The sequence below is a fragment of the Gymnogyps californianus genome, chromosome 3 (assembly GCF_018139145.2).
Source record: "Gymnogyps californianus isolate 813 chromosome 3, ASM1813914v2, whole genome shotgun sequence".
In the NCBI taxonomy this organism is placed as follows: domain Eukaryota; kingdom Metazoa; phylum Chordata; class Aves; order Accipitriformes; family Cathartidae; genus Gymnogyps; species Gymnogyps californianus.
The window spans coordinates 2,925,083-2,944,016 of NC_059473.1; the positions used below are offsets into that span (position 1 = coordinate 2,925,083).

The 18,934-nt window shown below is 40.6% G+C and overlaps 1 long non-coding RNA gene across 1 annotated transcript in view; it reads right to left on the minus strand.

The window, feature by feature from the left end:
• Nucleotides 1-18,934, minus strand: part of LOC127015136 (uncharacterized) — a 49,775-nt gene that overhangs the window by 9,469 nt on the left and 21,372 nt on the right. Inside the window, exons 2-3 of the long non-coding RNA XR_007766284.1 lie at nt 9,574-9,704; nt 2,231-2,294 (exon numbers count right to left, since the gene is read on the minus strand). This is a non-coding gene — a long non-coding RNA (uncharacterized LOC127015136). The remainder of the gene's footprint in view (nt 1-2,230; nt 2,295-9,573; nt 9,705-18,934) is intronic.

Here is an 18,934-nt window from a genome sequence, read left to right on the forward strand (position 1 = left end):
GGGCAACAGAGGGAAGAGCCTCTAGTCTTCTAGTTTTGCAGCATTTGAGAGGGTGCAATTAACAAGAAATGCAAGAAAAGCCATTGAGCCATTCCAAAAAAATGTGGTATCGCCACTCTCCCACCTGTTCAGTCTGCAAGTGGAGCAGATGACTGGTACACTCACCGTGGAGCACAGCACGATGAAGCTGAAAAGCCCTGTCCTTTAAGCTTTTGTCAGCTCGTGCAAGCATAATAAAACTCTTCTTGCCAAACAGATGTTTTTAAATGAGGCAGTAAACTCTCACAATTTCATTTTTTCTAAATCACGGTGATTGCTGGGATAAAGGTGGATTTTCTTGGAAGTCTGGAAAACTTCACCTATAGCCATAGTCCTCCAACGTACACACAGTGAGGGCAAAAAGTTAACAAATGGTTCCTTCAGCTCACCCATGCTACAGTGAATGCCTGACTGTGGGGAAAAATTCAGGGGCTGTTTGTGACCTGGTAGACACCATTCAAGAGGTATTGGGGCCATATTCAATATGTAGATTTGTTTTAGGAGACCAGACTTAAAATATGTGATCCTTACATTCAGGACCTGGGATTATGAAGGCTTGATTTTGTTCCCAACGCACTGAGTGGCAATGTACCCATTGAGATAGCTGCTGTGAATGCAAGCTTTATGTGCCCCATCCAATCTAACTTTACCGGTAGCTGAGATGTTGATAACCTTGCGTAATAGCCTGGGTTACACATAATTTTAAAGAGATTTCTCTTTCAGTGGCTCGACTCTGATCCAAACACACAACTATCACAAATTAACATAATTCCACCAAGCTCTGCCTGAATCAGACACCCCACCAATTACCTGCAAGCTGAAATTCAAAGAATATTAGTTAAGGTCCCTGTCCAACTGCTGCAAAACACCACAGTGAAAATCTTCTCTGGGAAATGAATAAATTTCAACATAGTTATGGGCATTTTTTTTGGTAAAGGAACACAAAACAGAGAGGATTGCTTGGCAAAATCATTATCCTCATTGCTCGTGTTGCAGCACCACAAACATGAGTGGCAACCACTCGCCAAAGGTGGAGGCAGCTTGAACCAGTCTGGTTTTCTCCTGCCTTCTAGCCTTAGGATTGCTTAAAAAGGTTATAATTAACATAATTACTCTGAATGATGTCTAAAATGAATCCACAGTTCAAGTTATCAGCTGTGAGGACTGGCTCCCAGTTTTGAAGTCACTTCTCTCCCCACACATACCCACCCCTATCCTCATCCTTAAGCAGAGATGGCAGCAACATTAAGCAGCAACCTGCCAGCCTTTTGCAAGGCAGGCAAAGGCTGTGTTCCCTAATGAAGGTAACTGGTCCCTGTCTCCTCTGAGGAAAAGGCATCAGGTGAAGTAGAAATGCTCCCAAATTAGGCCAACGGGCTGCTGAGGGCCAGGTGCCACCCAGCTCTGTGGATGGGTGGGCAATGTAGGAGGTAACACTTAGATCTTGCTCTGTGTTCCCACTCTCCTGTAGAAAAGCTAGTAAAATCCTACTGGGAAATACAGTCTCATCTTCTTTGTGCTTCTGCAGGGACAGGAGTATGATGGTGAGGTCTTACCTCTCCTCCCCTGCCTCACAACTAACCAGTGAAGAGGTAAACACAGATGCCTTTCTTTTATGGTAGCACAGTCCCTGGGATTCCCAAAGAGAAACCCCAACTTCAAACAACCTGAGTATGGTAGGTACAGCTACCCTAGCACTGGGCAAAAAGTATTTTGAGAATACTTACCTTTATCAGCCTAAGCCAAAGGCCAGTAAAATATTAAGCCTTCTGAGGTACCTATTTAATCAAAAGTTATGTTTAACGTACTCATATCAGAGACACTTAAACTAGTAGGAGAGGGGTGACCAAGTATTTTCTCTGAAAACCTTTAAATTGTAACTCAGATGAGGATATACTAAAATACTTCTGACTTCTAGCAAGACACATCATGTACCATTACATTTAGAGACGCAGAAATTATCAGGATGGGATCTCGAATGGCTGTAGTATATCACACTACAGTGAATTCACTGCTCTACACAACCTGATGCCACATGACAAAGTGTGACAGCCGATCTGTATTACTTATGAGAGATTGTCGAGATGTGCTGAATATTTTCTAAACTGCTACCAGAAAACATATGTTTCCAAGGGGTAATGATACAGTGGGTCTGAATAACTCATAAAAATTATGAATGAAGTGTTCTCACCTTCATTTGACCTTTGTTACTTCTCCAGCAGACAGAGCTAAATGTGTAGCACAGCAGAATGCATCTGAAGAAGAGACAGATGATAATAAGAAGCTGTTAAGAGATGCTCACTCCACTGGCTCTATTAGTTCAGCTTGCTTGCACAGAAAGAATTTCCCTGCACGTGTGAACATGAGTATAGATCAATAAAGGGAAATATCCAGGTTGATCCTTTCTCAGCCTGAACTCCTCCAAGCAAGATGCACACACAGTCCAATGCCTAGTTGAAGGCGGAAGATAGGAGTTGTGCATAAGGAGCCATGCAGAAAATGTGGTGCTGTGCTCCCTGCGCAGCGCATCTCCAGCACCAGCTGGCAGCGCTCACTCCACCTTTGGCTGAAGTCATTACATTACAGAGGTAGCTGGATGCCTTCACTCTCCACTTGCATTTTCCTATCTCCCACACCTACAGCCAAGGTTTGTTGGGCTACTCACCTTTTGCAGAAAGGTCACAGATCATAAGAGATCTTTCTTGCATATAAAAATATGACTGCTTGTCGTATTTTTCAAATGTCAAAAGGAGAGCAATATTTTTCAAATGTCAACAGGAGAGCAATACCTGTGCACCCTTAGACCCACATATGGGGCATAAAATATAGAAAAAAGAGAGTTTGTTCAACCAAAACAAAGAACCTTCTGTCCATAGGAAAGTAACGCACAGATTGGACAAATACCTGGCAGGAATGGTTTATATGCAGTCAGCCTGTCATAGGGTAGGAGGAGGGCCTCAGTTTAAGGCTTTATAATCTGTCTACCCCACTCCTCACTTCTGTCAATTCTTTATTTCCCATCATCACCTCTGGGTATTGAGTTTACACCACACCCTGTGTGCAGGCTTTGGGCAGTTGGGAATGCTTGGTGGTCTAAGAGTGTTCGCCAGCTTTGGGAGCCATCTATGCCTTTCCCCTTGATGCTATCTGGGTCAGATACTCAGCTGATTTAACTATCAGTTTATCCCAGATAAAGCTCTTGAAGCTATTTTCATTTCCGTAAATGTATGATCCAAGACCAACCAGAGACCAGCTGGGAGTTACCTCCAGTGGTCACTGGGATTCACAGGTTTGATGTGCCCATGACTTTCTCTTATCTTTGACATTAAGGCCTAGGGCACTTTTCAGGGCATAAATTTTCTGAGGCATTTAACAGTCTCCTTGTCTTATTCTGCATCACCTACCTCATTCTCATGCCAAGCCCTCGGGCATGATAGGCATGAAGAATGCGCAGCGTTTTGTCACTGAGAAAGCAGATTTCCACACGCTCTGCTAAACAATCTCAACAGATGCTACTAAGAAGGCTAAGAAGTGATTTTCACAAAGCTATAAACTTCCTCGCAGTCCAGACTGTGGTCTCCAGACAGAGCCAGCGCTATGCACAAAACCATGAAAAGGACTCGGGTCCACATTGGGAGCTCTCAGAGGAACTCAGGTGGGAATTACATTTGGGGAGCTGAGGGGTACACAAGCCAGCTGCCCAGGCTGACCCTCGAAACCGGACTGAGCGTGGTGGAAGGGCTAAGTGGCCAATGGGTACTACTGAGTACAAGCGCTTTTCTTGAAGGGCGCAGTCAGACATATATTATGGCCACTCGAGGACACCCATCTCTCTCTGCTTTCTCCCACCAGTGGCTTGTTCTTTAATGTCTTGAAGCAGCAGGGAGGAGGCAGGAAACAGCATTAATGACACCTATCAACTAATTGAAGCTATGCACAGGAGTCTGAACAGCAACTACGCTGCATAGGTGCTAAGCCACTACAGATGATAAAAAGGCACAAGGTAAAAAGGAAGGCAATTGCAAACAGGTATGAGCGAGCATCAAACATAAAGGAAGTTGTAATGAGAGCAGGAGCGTGAAGAGTGACAATTCAGCATGGGAAAGATAAAGATGGAACAAGAATGGGATCAAGAGAGAGAGCAGAGAAAGGATAGGGAGGAAGAAAAATTTGAAATGGAAACGATGAAAATGGAATATGATTTCCAGAGGGAAAGAATAAGGGTGAATGAGGGTCCTACTGGGTCAGCCCATGCATATTTAGTCAGTTATAATAAGGTAAAATTGCTTCCTCATTACAAGGAAGGGAATGATGTTGATATGTTTTTGCAGTCTTTTAAAAAACTGTACAGAACTTATAATTGGTGAGAGGAGGCATGGGCAGCACAGTTCAGACCCTGCTCAATGGGAAAACCCTAGAGGCCTATGCCAAGCTGGTTGATAATGACTGCCGTGACTATCAAATTGTGCAGGGAGCTTTTCTGAGAAGGTATGAGGTTGACCCCAGAGACCTGCAGGGTTACACTTAGGTCTCCAAGGAAAGGATCTGATAACTCCTTTCCTGAATTGGCTGTAGAAATGGCAAATTTATTTAACAGGTGGATAGAAGGTAAAAAGACATCTGTATCTGTTTCTTTTTCTTTTTTTTTAAATGATGAAATTATCGTGAGGAGCAGCTTCTAGAAGATGTTCTGAAGGATTTGGAAGCCTGCTAGACAGAAAATCCTTCTATTAAAATTTTCAGCCTATTAATCAGAGCAATTTTTTTATGTGTATCCACAAAATAATGAGAAAAGTAATGGGAATCCTACCTATTTCCACAAAGACTTGCCCTTTCTTTCAGAAAAAAACAAAAATAGACAGCAAAGTACACAATTGCCAAAATCTTACAAGCCACACTCTATTACTTCAAGAACATAACAACAAAACAAATCTCATTACATATATTATATATGCAGAAACCACAGATATGGCATGGAGTGTGAATGAGGAGATCAGTTATCATGCTTACTTCAGCACTATACAAGCGCATCGTAAAAAAGTTCTACAAAAGCAAGTTCAGATATGGTTTCTTAAAAGACCCTTAGTGGAAGCGCTGACACCAGCCTGTGTTTCCAGAAGGTGGGCTGGTTTGTTCCTCCTGGAAAGCATTACCCAAGACACATCTACATTCCAACTTGGTTTACCATTTCAAACAAAGCATGAAGTACTGGGAAGTGACTGGCTGGAATATAAGACAGATGTTTTCCTCTGCTTTCTGAAATATTTACTAGTTGTAATGAGTCTGTAAAATGCAACGTTGACTCAGCTACTACATTCCCAAATTCATTCCAGACTCTTGACTAAATATCCTCTATGCCTGGTAATGTCGTGCTGCTTCCTCTAACACTTTCCTCCAGCACCTTCCCCTGCAACGCCTCGGATAGCACCCCTCCTTGTTAACCAGCACAGCAGTCCTGAGGCAACTGCTTCGCACTAGGCTCTGTAGCCAAGGCTGAAACAAAGAAATTTGCTATGTCTTCAATGTAATTTTCTTTAACTTCTCCTTTTTCACTATTGATCGTTTTCCTTTCTCATTTTAACTCATCCATTTTCTCATTTACTTCCTATTTCAAATACTCTCATCAGAATATCCATTTTCCTTTTTACTTACCTCTGACCATTCCATCTTCAAATGCCCTCTGAACCTGCCTACATTTTACAGCCCCTTTACTGCTAGCGTCATTTGGGCTTTCATTTGATTAGGTTTTAATTTGCTGGATAGTTTTTGGCACGGATAATTTACTGCATTTTGAGATGTGAAGATGTGAATGTTTCTTTTCCCTTGCATTCCTGCTTCTCTTCTAATTCTTGTATAAAAGTCCTATATCCCCTATAAGGATTTCAGTGGAAGACTTGTCACCACTTAATCACATCTCATTTTCCTCCTCGTACAAAGATGCTTACATCCAGCCACCTGTCACAGCATAGATAAACTGGGGTTAGGACAGTGGGACTTCACTGACCTGAAAGGGAGCAGATTTTGGTCTAATGGCATTTCTTGAACATTTCCCTTCAGTACCCGCACTTGTATATGTTGTATGCTATTTCCCATATGTGCTACCAATGTAGCACAAGATCTATTTCATGCATCTCCAGTGCCTTTTTTGTAAAATGTTATTATGTTAAATAAAATGCTTCCTAACTAAGCGTTCTTTGATGATGATCTATGGTTGCCCATGAAACTACTAGATAGCCAAATGAAGCTAAAGGCACAGTAAAATTAGCAGCACTCCATACTGATGCAAGTACCAATACATGGAGTCTGGCCTTTCTATTGCTCATTAACCTCTAGAATAAACATGTTTTTAGCATTTGCTCCACTACCAATACTTAATCCTGTGCCTGTTGCATGTAAAAGAACAGAAGTCAACATTTAGAGAAAAACCTCAGAAAGATCAAACAATTATCTCATGCATCCTGGCAAAAGCTCAATGGTATTAGAAAGCTTTGGTAAAAGTGCAAGAGTAGATCAAAAGAACATTTAATAAAGCAAAAAGTTCACATTTCCATTGCTCATGAAAACATACTGGCAGGACGATGTGATAGTCCATATTTGATGGTATACAGGTTAGTGGTATTGATTCTTTTGCCAAACTGTTTCCTGGAATAAAGCATACGAGCCCAGCTGGCAGGAGGCTGAAAATATGTGATTGTGAAAAGAACTGCCTATGGTCGTCTTTAGGATAGCCATTGCCTTTTTATTTCTGTTACTTTCAATGGAGTTTTTGTCTGCAGATCTCAAAGTACTTCACAGAGAAGCAAATACCAATGTCTACACTTGACAAATAGGGAAACTGAGGCACAAAGTGACTTACACAAAGTCACACAGCTCAGAAAAGTCCCATAACTTTGTCATGCAAAAGCTTTATCTTTGATTCAGAACTTTTTCTTGAATATGCTCATCGTATCTCAGCCCTAACAGACAGAAAAATCCTTAAGAAATAGCATAAGATCTTGACCTGTCCAACATAGAGTTCTTCTGACTGGTATCAGCTCATGAGCTGGCTCCTGATTGATCGTTTATCCCTTGCTGAACAACTATAAGCTTCACAACATCTTAGCTAAAAGAAATTTGCTTATGTACTTTGTTAAGCTTAAACCAGTTCACAGACCACGTGCAGGGAAAGCACGTGGTGTTCAAGATTGAAAGCTAGGTTCAGATGCTCTTGTGGTTTGGGTGTTAGCATTAGAGCTCAACGTAACAAATATGGGGTTATTTTAATCTTCTATAACTGCATGAGATTCAGATTTTAATTGACTTCTTCCCTCCCGAACTCATCTCATAAAGTGTGTTAGGTATATCTGCTGAGTAAATAGAAGACAATAATATGTTTAAATGTCTGCCTAGAGAGTTTCTTCCACCCAGAGCTGAAAATCGATACAGCTCAGAGAGACATCTTTTGTTAATATAACTTTTTCTTTCAGCATGTTTCTAACATGTTTAATATTTTTCAGTGTTATTTTGCTCGCACTGAAAGCCCAAGCCGTGTCGGCAGATCCCTGAACTGGGACTCCAGAGATATGTACTCTACTCTTGGAGCCGTTTTTAACATCTTGGACAAGCAACTACAGCTCTCCAGGCCCTTATATCCGTTCCCAGCCATTCCCTTTTGGGCCTTGTTTCTGTAAAGATGTATGCATGTATTTGATTGTATAAACTATGAAGGTATTTAGTGAACTGCATGACCGTGAGCAGTCTGGTGACTTAAAGTTACTATTAAATCCAGCATTCAAATCTTTGTAAGATACAGCTTTGGATTGTGCATTCTTAGATTGTGCTGAATTGGGCTAATTTGTCTACAAAATTTGATGCTCCCAGAGTCGACCCAGCCTCTACCTGTAGCGCCCCAAAAAAGCCAGCGGGTTTTGCAGACTGAAATGCCAAAAATGCCAGCAAAATGAGCCAGCTGTGCCTCATTTTAGGAGCATTTAGGAGAATTAGGGAGCCCATGAGCCCTTAGCAGCAGGCACCTGAGCATAAGCTTTCAAAGCCTCCATGGACAGCAGAGCCAGTTTTCTTTAGCACAGCAAGGACAGCAGCATTCGCAGTACTCTTGTCTAACCTCAAAGTCAGATTTCAGGCTTGGGGTTGGGCAGGGGGGGAAGCTTCAGGTGAATTGCATCTATCCCTGGGCTCTTACAAATAGCCTGAATTTGCCCCTCTGGACTGAATACTGTCAGGCTGAAAATATACGTTGGAAAAACACTCTCCATTTCCCCCCCAAATCAGCCTATAAATAACACGTGTGGTCCAAAATGGCCCTGATCTTACATCAGGAATAGATGCTGCAGTGCAACAGTGACAACAACAAAGAGAGGGGAATTGGTTAAGTACTTTGGGGGTTAAAATCTGTGCCCTGAACAGTAAATTTTATGGCCAAAAGTGAGTCTTCTATAGTCTCATTTATTTTTGCAAAAATGATTGGAACTGGGGACCATGACACTATTACCTGTTACTGCAGATTTATTGAAAATTAGCAATTCCATTTATATCTATGAGATTTCAGAGATTATTCTGTTATAGACTAGAAAACTGATAGATTTATAACTCTGGTGAATCTAGTTGTACCAACTAATAGAGCAAGTGAGAAAATTTAGAGGTTTGTACTCCTAAAGGAGTTAGCCTTTGGATAAAGAAACATTTTTCAAGTAGCATCTGAGAAATTATTGGATCCATAAATTCTCACTGCCGTAGCATGAAAAATATGCATTTCCTGGGTTTTATATTTTTGTTCAAGAAAGATACAAAAAGCAAAAGTTAGTACAAAAAATTTTCACTCCACTCAGAGTCCTGCTGTAATTGCTACCGAACCTTTTGTTAACCCTTTGGCATATATTGGCAGAGCTTGCCTGGCTGGCCCTAAGGAAATTTTCAAGCTATGTATCTTCTAAATTCATTAACATTGTATTGACTTGAATGAATTTGATCTAACTTCAATTTTGATTTTTGTGTACTCACTGGACCCCTTAAAAATTGAATCAAACCTGCAAAGTTATTAAATTCATCTCAGGACGTTGGGGTTTCTTTTGGTTGGGGTTTTTTTTGTTTTTTATTTAATATGAGAGATCTCTGACGGTGGATGAGGCTTGTGTAAATCACTAAAATGATCTTAAAGCTTCTGGTAAGTCTGTAAAAGATTCTGTTAAGCCCAGGCCTCTATCTCCCAACAAAGATAGAAAAGCTATACAAAGACTTAGGTATTTGGCTCTTAGGGGCACAAGGTTTGGCGAACCCTGCCACTGATGTTCCCCTGGTGACTCCTGCCATAGGAGATGTTCTCCTTATCTCCTGTGCAAACTGACAAGGTAAGCACCGTATATACAAACCAAAGGGTGTCCTCAGAAAGATACTCTAGTACTAGGCTTGTGTGTACAACATTGGAGCCTGGCTGAAAGCGTTAAGCAATACCATGATGATACATGAGGATGAGGTTTGCAGCTCCCTCGTTCTCTGACACAGGTCTTTAGGACTAAGTAAACTTAGTAACTGTACCGTGTGGTTGCTGAGACTCCTCGGTTTGCAGCCAGGGCATGCGGCTCTAATCCCTCTATCTTTTATCTGCTGTAGATGGGAGGCCAGCACCAGTAACGCTGGCAGGACCAGACGCATGTCCGCTGCCTCAACTGCAAGACATAAGGAGATGGAATGAATGCGTACATAAAGTAGCCATTAGTTAAAACAGTAGCTCATGTTTTGGAGTGAAATACGGCATTTACCTTATTGAACAGCACATAGCTGTTACTTTTGCATGGCTGCTTTAGTATTGATTATTGCAGAAACTGGAGAACTGGCAAACAAATAAGCAATTTATCTATGAATATAAGTATATAAGAAATATCTAATGGGGCCATAGCTTCTTAGTAATTTGCAAACAGTGATCATTGTATTCCTACACTGAAAGCATCAACACAATTAAAATCCATCACCTAATAATACGCATCACCCATCGTGCCGTGTTCTTTCATTCAATACTCTACCCGTTGCTCAGGCATATTGAGGAGGTGGCTGGGCCTGCTTCTAAACTCAGCTATGCTGAGTGAAAACGTTATGACTCCCTTTGGACTACCCCAATTTCTCTTATGGGAACAGAGGTAAGAATCTGTTTCACTGATTTCAGCTAAAGAGTTGTAAAAAATTCAGGCTTGGACACTGGACTCTGAAGAACCATTTTTGCTATTATTAACTTATGGCTATTTTTGTTCAAATTACATATACAGATAAACAGATTTTTAAAATTACTTTTTAAAATAATTCAAGGTTTTATAAATCATAAAAGCTTCAGGTGCTAAGGTCTGAAAAAGAAAGCAATGCTGAATTTCAGTTAAAAGTAATCCAGAGTACTCACACTTTAAAGGGGAAGAAGAATGACAAGTATTTGTAATATGGACCACATCCCCACCCCAGTGGCATCAACTGATTTTGGTTATTAACTTTGGAAAGAAGGAAAATCCGTTATCTGACAATCTCTAAGGAAAAAAGCCCCTGAAATTATCCCATCATTTCACAATCAATAAGGCAAAAACAGTGTGCGGAAGAGTTATTTATGGTTCCATCACACCATTATAACACGGCACCTGTAACTTGAGAACAGAGCATTTCTAAGTGTCCAGTGTTTCATATGAGCCACAAACCAAGTTTAAAATGCCCAACAGAATTTTTATTTCTGTTTATTATTTAATATAAACTTATGTATGAGATATTCCCAGCTACAGTTTAAAAAAAAAAAAAACCAAAACCAAACAAACTGAAAAAGAATATCCTCTTCCTGTATTCTGCTATACTGTGCTGGATTTTTACCTAGGACAAATCAGCACAGCTCCATTGAAGGCTGAGCTATCCCCATTTACAACATCTCAGAATCTAGCCCAGCATGCAGTACTTTTCTGATTACAGCTGCAAAATATCTCAACTTGGCTGAATTCCGTAGTGCGGAACCAAATGTGAGAACTAGTCATGGAGCTACACATATGTATAAGACTTGGTCATAATATTGAATTTTCTCTCCTTAAAGTATAAAGGAATTATATTTCAAGGATCGTAGATCATCATTTTACAACAGTAGTAACTCCTGTTTAAGTGCAAGAAAATATCCTTGAGTATACCTGAAAGATTATTCCTTGTACCTTTTTATACAAATCTGCAAATGTGACAGGTTACAAATCCATTTTTGTATCACTCCTAAGGAACAAACACAACTTATTTGGTAGTGTTTATTCATTAATTTAGGCTAAATCACCTCAAATTTTGGTAATTATCTTTTTTTAATATGAAACACTGCTTTATCGTCAGCAGTAAGTAATCTGAGCTGAAAGGAGTTGTTCTGTTCTTCACAGAAGGTAAATTCAGGGCCACAATGCAGACACAGCTCCTGCAAGAAGGGGCTCCTAAGCTCAAGAGAGTCACTACTCACTGAGACACAGATCAAAATAATAACCTTCAACATGAGCTTTAAGGCTGCCTACTTCTCATCAATTTTTAGAATTAAAAGAAAATTAAAAAAAATAATAACAATAAAAAAATTTTAAACTCTCAGATTTAGCAGAGTTCTGCTCCCCTTGAACTCAAGGGTAAACAAACAGACAGCTTGGTCTGAGAACCGATTAATTCATTATTTTCAGTAATCTTCTAATGAGACCCAGTGAATGTCAGGAGCGAGGAAGCATGCAAGAATGATGCAAGGCAACCAGTGAGAAGTTGCTTAACTAAATAGAAAACATTTAATCCCCCAAACAGCTGCTGAATTCCCCCCGGAATATTTTTCTTTAACGTTGTTAAAGGAAGCTCGACAATGTCATAATATCTTTTTGCTTTAATATGTCAGTGCATCAGTACTTCAGACTACCATGAGGGGAAGTATTTTAGCCCAGAGACAGGCAATAAAAAGGAAGTTTAACAAATAATGAGTAAGAGAGCAAGAAGACAGGCTACGTTCTTCATGTAAATCAAAGTTGTTCCAGAAAGGCTTAGAAAGAGAGGTTGCTATTTTCAACAGAGAGTCAACTGAAAGTTAATGGGGACATCGCTAAAGATCACAGACAAACGGTTACTGTACTTTTAATGAATATTTTATTCATGTCACCTTTAAATTAGTTAAATTTGATAGGATGATAATGTAATGCAAAATGGCTTCCTCCCCAGACCATTTTAGGTGGAGGGTAGATCAGAATTTAATTTTAGGGTAATGCCAGGTCAAAATTAAATTTAAAAAATTATGGTTGGAAAGTAATAAATCCAAAGTGACCAATGGAAAAAATATTAAGTTAATGAGATGTGCAAGCCATTTAGAAAACCACAGATATTTTATATGACATATATTTTTCTTATCTGGAAACAAGCCATTTTAATAGCTGCTGATAGGGATGAAAGTGGGGAAAGGAGAAGAAGGGGCACTCTTAAAGCTACTGCTATCAGGTCTTGATAAAGTTATGAAGATAAATGCAAAAAGCTCATGATGGGGGTATTCATCATTTGATCAGCAAGCTTGTTAAAAACTTAAGACCCCTAAATCCTCTTTCAGGTATCTGAATATGTGTTCTGCTTTTCAGAGCGTTGTCACTCACGTATGCCGAAGAAATTGTTCACAAATTAGGTTCATGCAGCTGCCCTGAAACCACAAGGCATGGGATCAGGTAGCCCACTTTCTCCCTGCGTCTCATCCCTCCCCTTTCCCTTATCTATCATGAAGCTAGCACACATGAACACACAGTGTATGCAAGGGATCTCACAATTTAAATCTACTTTTATACAGCCTTTCCAGTCATGTGGATACTGTGCTTCCCTGAGTTACTCTCCTTCCTCAAACGAAGGTGGTTCTGGACAATGCCAGAGAAAGGGGCCAAGGGACAGCTAAAGCAGCAGCCTGCAAAGAAGGCAGGTAAACAAAGTAGGAGGGTGCAAAATAAACCTGAGGGATGCAGCTGAGGCAAGAAGGGAGGTGTGAGAAAGGAAAAGTTTGTGTATCACTGGTAGGGCACCGCATTTCCATTCAAATTCAACGAGAAGATACTCCCAGATAGCATGTCAAAAAAAGTAATGATGTCAGATATTTCTTAAGTTTAGTTATGCGAAAGATCATTGTCATTTGTAGATTGCACCAGATCTAAGATGAGAGAAAATGTAGCCCCAGGTGTTGCCCTTGATGCTGGCTGCCTATCCACCAAGAGATGCTGCTGGAGCTGCTGAAGCTTGCGAAGGCACCAAGGCTGTAAGGGCACGTCAAAGCCAGTGCAGAAGCTGTGAGTGCGGAACTCAATAAGAAGAATGTGCTCCACTGAAATGAGGCCCGAGTGAAAAAAAGCGTGGAAACTGAGCTCTTCAGAGAGGAGTAAACTCATTTCATGCAAAGACATTAAACTACATCGTGATGCGAAACTACAGAGCATGATTGTTCCCTTGCAGTAAAGCTTTGGCTATATGAATACTGTTACAAATAAGAAAAATACACTCAGGGAGTTTCAAAAGATGAATAGGTCACCTGATTCCAAGTTATTTCTGGATATTCTGGTGGCAGCACTGCAGCTGATTAAGCCGAGCATGTCTGCTACTTTTAGATGCGAGTATGCTACATTAGCCATGCCACAATAACTTTGACACTGGACTAATGGACTATACCATCCCTGGGTTCCCCCTCCAGATCATTTGCAAACTGAAGCTAGAGAAAAGAGTGTCTTCCCACCCATTAACAAGCCCATCAGGTTATCGCAATGCTTCAGCATCTACAGTGGCAACCAAAGGCATTTTGGGTAGAATTTCAAGTGTGGGTGTTATTTCATAAAATCTAAAGTGAAACCTGGGCACATGAATGGGCATTGCTTTCCCCTCTTCGCACAAAAATGAGAGGAGGTGTTAGACTCAGGCAGAAGCTAAGGGGTGCCCCTGCTCACCGTCAGCTTAAAATGAACAGTGCCCCCAAATCCAGCTCACTACCAAACACATGAAGGAACTGCCTGGGTTTTAAAAATACTAGTGCTGCATCTGTCCCAGCGATCAGGTTTCAGAAAGTGCCCTGGGTTGAGCATTTTAGACATTCTGTGTCTTCACTGAAAGTCTGGACAAGAGATAAACCCCACTGAAATACACGGAGCTCTGAGTATCAGCCCCATCGCATCGTGAAGATAGACAGTGAATACAGAGAACTGATCCTGAGCAATGCTGAGCAGTTGTGCTCCATGCTGGACCTCTCATCACAGTACATAAATTATTCTAATTTGTTGTCCTTACTAGACAGCTCACTGATAAGCTGGAATGGTCATCAGGACTATTGATTGGGGCGGGGGGGGGGAGAGAGGGCTTTAAGCAATCTCTTCTCAAGGCTCCGTTTGATAATCCTTTTCAAGCTTTTATTTAAACTCTCTAAGAGAAAAAAAGTAAGAATAAATTAGAAACTGGAAGAACACAAAGAAGCTAGAAAGAGAAGATCAATAATTCACATACACAGCAGTAAACAAACTGGAACAATTACAGTGAAAGATGGTTATTGATCAATATCAGGAGCAGCTCATATGCTGGCACCTCTGTTTATACCAGACCTCAATTATATTCTTACTTGCTCATAATATAACTGCATTCCACAATTTTTATCACCAGGGAAATTTTAATTCCCTTTTGTTAGTGAAGAACAACCATATGTTTTTAGGCAGTGGTCGTTATCAGTAGATTTACATATTAGCAAAAGGTTTACTGCCCAGTGCCCTATACTGTTATAACCTGTCTTACAGACTGCAAAGCTGAGCTGCAGGAAGATGAACTGACCTCCCTAAGGCCAAGGCCAGGGGCAGAAGCTGTAAGATATCTGGATCTCCTGAGTGCTGGGGACTTTGTTTTCTGGCAATACTAGTCCCTGTAGACCTTCACAGCAAGAGGAGACTTTTTTTTTTAAAAATAAAAATTAGCAACTATTCTGTTTCAGAAGCACCCGACCAAAACTATTCAGACCTGCAGTTTGCAATACTGAGAGAAGCAAGGGACCTGCACTCTGTGTGCATCTAAGTGATCTTGGAAGACTTTTAAGCAAAGCTCTTCACATCTATGTTGACCTGCTCGTTATACTGAAAGATGCGTCAGTATTTACAATACTGATAAGAGTCCTCAGGACAGAAGTCCTCCTTGGTTTTTCTTTTCACAATTCCTTTAACAAACCTAATTTATGATACCACACAACAAAACTGTGCCTTTCATTTCTCCCATCTCCAGTTCTTGCAGCATTTCTAGCATAAAGATCATCACATATAATTACAACCAAGTGCAAAAATCATCACATGTAAGTCAATACAAGGAAATACAAAATAAACATCTACTCAGCAGAAGTGTCCACCAAAAGGAGCAAACTGTCTGACCTTGGGACTGAAAGTCAGAAATTCCAGCCCCTCCTGCCAGTCCCACCACTGCCTTGTGCAAAACACCCAAGGTGTTTAATTCTCACTGAACTAGGAATTTGCTTCCGCTTCCCTCTCAGGTACTTGCCTGGTCTGTAAAAACTATCACGCACTTAAATTTTGTTCAATTACACGAGTCAGAGTAAAATTTAACTTTCAGTTGGTTGGAACTTTGTGGTTTGGACTTAATGAGATGTATCAGCACCAACACAGCCTTCCCTTTCTTGGGAAATTGCTCCCTCATAGATATCTGAGGTAACTGGGTTTTAATTTAAGGCATACGTATCAATCCACAAACCTGTCTCCATAAAATCTTACTTAAAAAGTCAAGTTGCTAAAGAATAATGAGCTGAAGTCTGTCCTCTTAAAGTTTCTTCAATAAAATAAGCTCACCTTTAAAAAAAAAAAAACAAAACCAAAAAATCCCAGAATCCTATTCACAAATCATATTGAAAATTTAGGGGTGAAGAATTAGATCTGACTGAAAAAAATTTCAAAACCGAAGTTGACAAGAAGTAAAATAATTTATGATAAGCTTTAAAGTATTTTTCCAGAGTTTGAATTATAACATTTTACTAAAACCTGGCTTTTTAATAACCTAAATAGTTGGGTTTCAAGCCACTGAAACCCAACCCAATGTTTGGGTTCCAAACATCTACAGAAATATTGATGAAAATATCTATAGCTGAGAGATTGTCCATAAAGTTTCAATTTGGAAAAATATATAGATTTTCAACAAGAAGACATTTACTGTCAACAATTTCAACAAGGTCTACTTAAAAGCTGGGGATCGAGAGTCTTGGTGAATGTTCACAGGCATAAACATTATCAGTATACAGAAGCTGTGGAGACATACTCTGGCTTTCTGATTAAAGTCTGCCTTAATGATAACAATCCATGTAAAACAGACGTCGCGTCAGGATTTTCACAGAGAGATCACAGAAAGTACAGAAACATTCAGGAAATCTACCCCTGCTTCAGATAGCCAGAGAGTAAATTTAGATTTTTCCAATCATACTATGTAATAACGCGTGTCAGCATTAGTAACTGCTTTTTGCGAGCTGTGAGTTGAATTTATCAAGAAGGTTCATGTGGCACATTTCCTTCCATCATATCCTCTATCTCATTCCTCACCTCTTTTCCTTCCTTGCATCCTTCCTTTTAGGAAAGCTGAAGAAGATGCCGCGTGAGGTTTCCAATGGAAAAGTGACAAAACACACCACCTCATCCCTAGGGAGAAGGCAGCAGAAACACCTTACAATGCTTTTTGAGTTCAGGGCATACTTTGTGCTGCTTTTGCTGCAGATGTCACAAGCACCTCTACAACTTAAAGGACAACCTTCAGTGCCAGAGCAGTATTGATATCAACTGATTCACACAGAGGAAATAAAAATCAGAACCACTATCTCTGTCCTTATACCCAAGAGCAAATATCTGGAGCAAATAGGGTAGGGAGGCACTGAAACAAAGTTAGTTGGTAGCCTTTTTTTTTCACCCTCTCATTGCCCCAAATACAGTGTTATAACAGCACTTGTGCTGTGCACATGAACAGCCGTAAAGAGATGTTCCCTTGCGCATCCTGAAAAGAGCACTGAAGTTGGTTCCACATCCTATTTCTGTTGGGTCGTATTACAAGCTTTACCTTCTTTTTTTTCACCCCCTCTTTTTTTTTTTTTTTTTTTTTTTTTTTTTAAAAAACATCCACTGTGCCTTTCCACTTTAGTTTTTATTCTGATCCAGCCCTCCGCTGTCTTGACATTCAGGTGCTCTTCCAAAATCCATCACTGATTTCCTTGTAATCCTTACACAAAATGGACAATATGCTAAGGAAAACTGCCTTGCGAAGTTGCCAAAAGAGCAATTCCAATCTAATTAGGAGTTCGTACTGCTTCAGTGAAAGCAGCACAAACACTGTTAATATTCACTGCAGCTGCTTTGTCAATAACTCCCAGTGAATCCTCCAATTTATAAGAAAAATCAGGAAACTATTGGATTCTATGACACTGATAGATCTATCAGTATTCATTGCCCCTATCCTCTGCAACACAAGGCACAAATGCCAATAACTCTAACAGTCCCTTAAATGCTGAAGGATCATTATTAAACTGTGCTTGGCATCCCTGGTCATTAATTATAATCTTGTGCACATATGCAGTGTGATTGCAGGAAATAATCAGCTTTGTCTGCCAAATTGGCAACATTTAGAAACTAATTTGTTATGACATACCATCAAAGATATTTAAACAACAAACCCAAAGCTCTGCTGCACTGCGCACACTGTTAAAATATCAGATCACATCATTAAAAAATAGTTAACATATCCGAGGGGAGGTAATATTTATCCTTGAACCCTGGTTCAAGTGGAATTTCCAGAAAGAACAGTTATATCCTTTCTCCCTCGCAGTTCGCAGGAAAGGAAACTCTCTCCAGAGTGACGGACGGACAGGGGGGAGGGAATGACTTAGATTACACTACAGACTTGCTGTCAGTCAGGAGCTATTAAACGGCCATTGAATAAATGTTTGCCAAGAGCAAAGCTTATCCAGGATTACTGCACGGTTCAGGATGCCTGCAGATTTTAGAGACTTTAAACTCTTATTTATCGGTCTAATTTCTTTTATAGCCCCTGTTGCCACTCTCATCCACCTAGCCCCCCCGCTTCGCCAGCAGAAGGATGTGAACACCTACAGCCCCCTCCAGTCTTGCAACTGGGACTGAAGTAAAGGTGTGTTGTGGGGAGAGCAATGTCTCTGCCCCCCATCTCTGCTAGAAACAGCAGAGGAGTTTCCCACCGCCTCCCAGCCCGGAGGAAGCTGAATCTCCCCAGCAAACTCCTGGCTGCTAAAATGTGAACCTCTCCCACACCCTCTTCCAATTTCAACCTGTTTTAATTCCTGCTCACTAGACAGGAATTTTTTTTCCTTGTTATTTGGTTTTTTCATATGGGCCAGGACAACGGCAGTCCCTGCAAACCACCTGAAGGAAATAGAGGGACTCCCATAAAAACCCTTTGTGTGGCTGTCTCAGAAGACCAATTCCTGCTCATGCAGGATGCAAATCCTGCAGAGTTAGGACTTTTCCCCCTGGGCAGCGTTCAGTGCCCTCTGAGGAGAACCAGAGAGCTACACTGCAGATTTTCTGCCACAGATAGTATCAAAGCTGTTGATATTTAAGCTTTGGACCAGCAGAAAAACCAACACCGATGCTGCAGGACTTATGCTAGTACTAGGAAAGGGCTAGGCTACGCAACAGGTTTGCATCAGAGAGGTGACAGACTCTGGGCATCCTGATGTCTGTTAGGGGTGAGCTCTGAATCTGTGGATTATTCTGTCATGGAACACAGAAGAGAAGGCACCATTTAGAGAGTACTAGAATAAGGTGTACAAAATGATAGCAACCAAGTCAGCTTTAAAACTTCCAAGACTCCAGAACAGGAACTTGCAATGGAGTGTATGAGACTATGCAAAAATTCAAGGGCT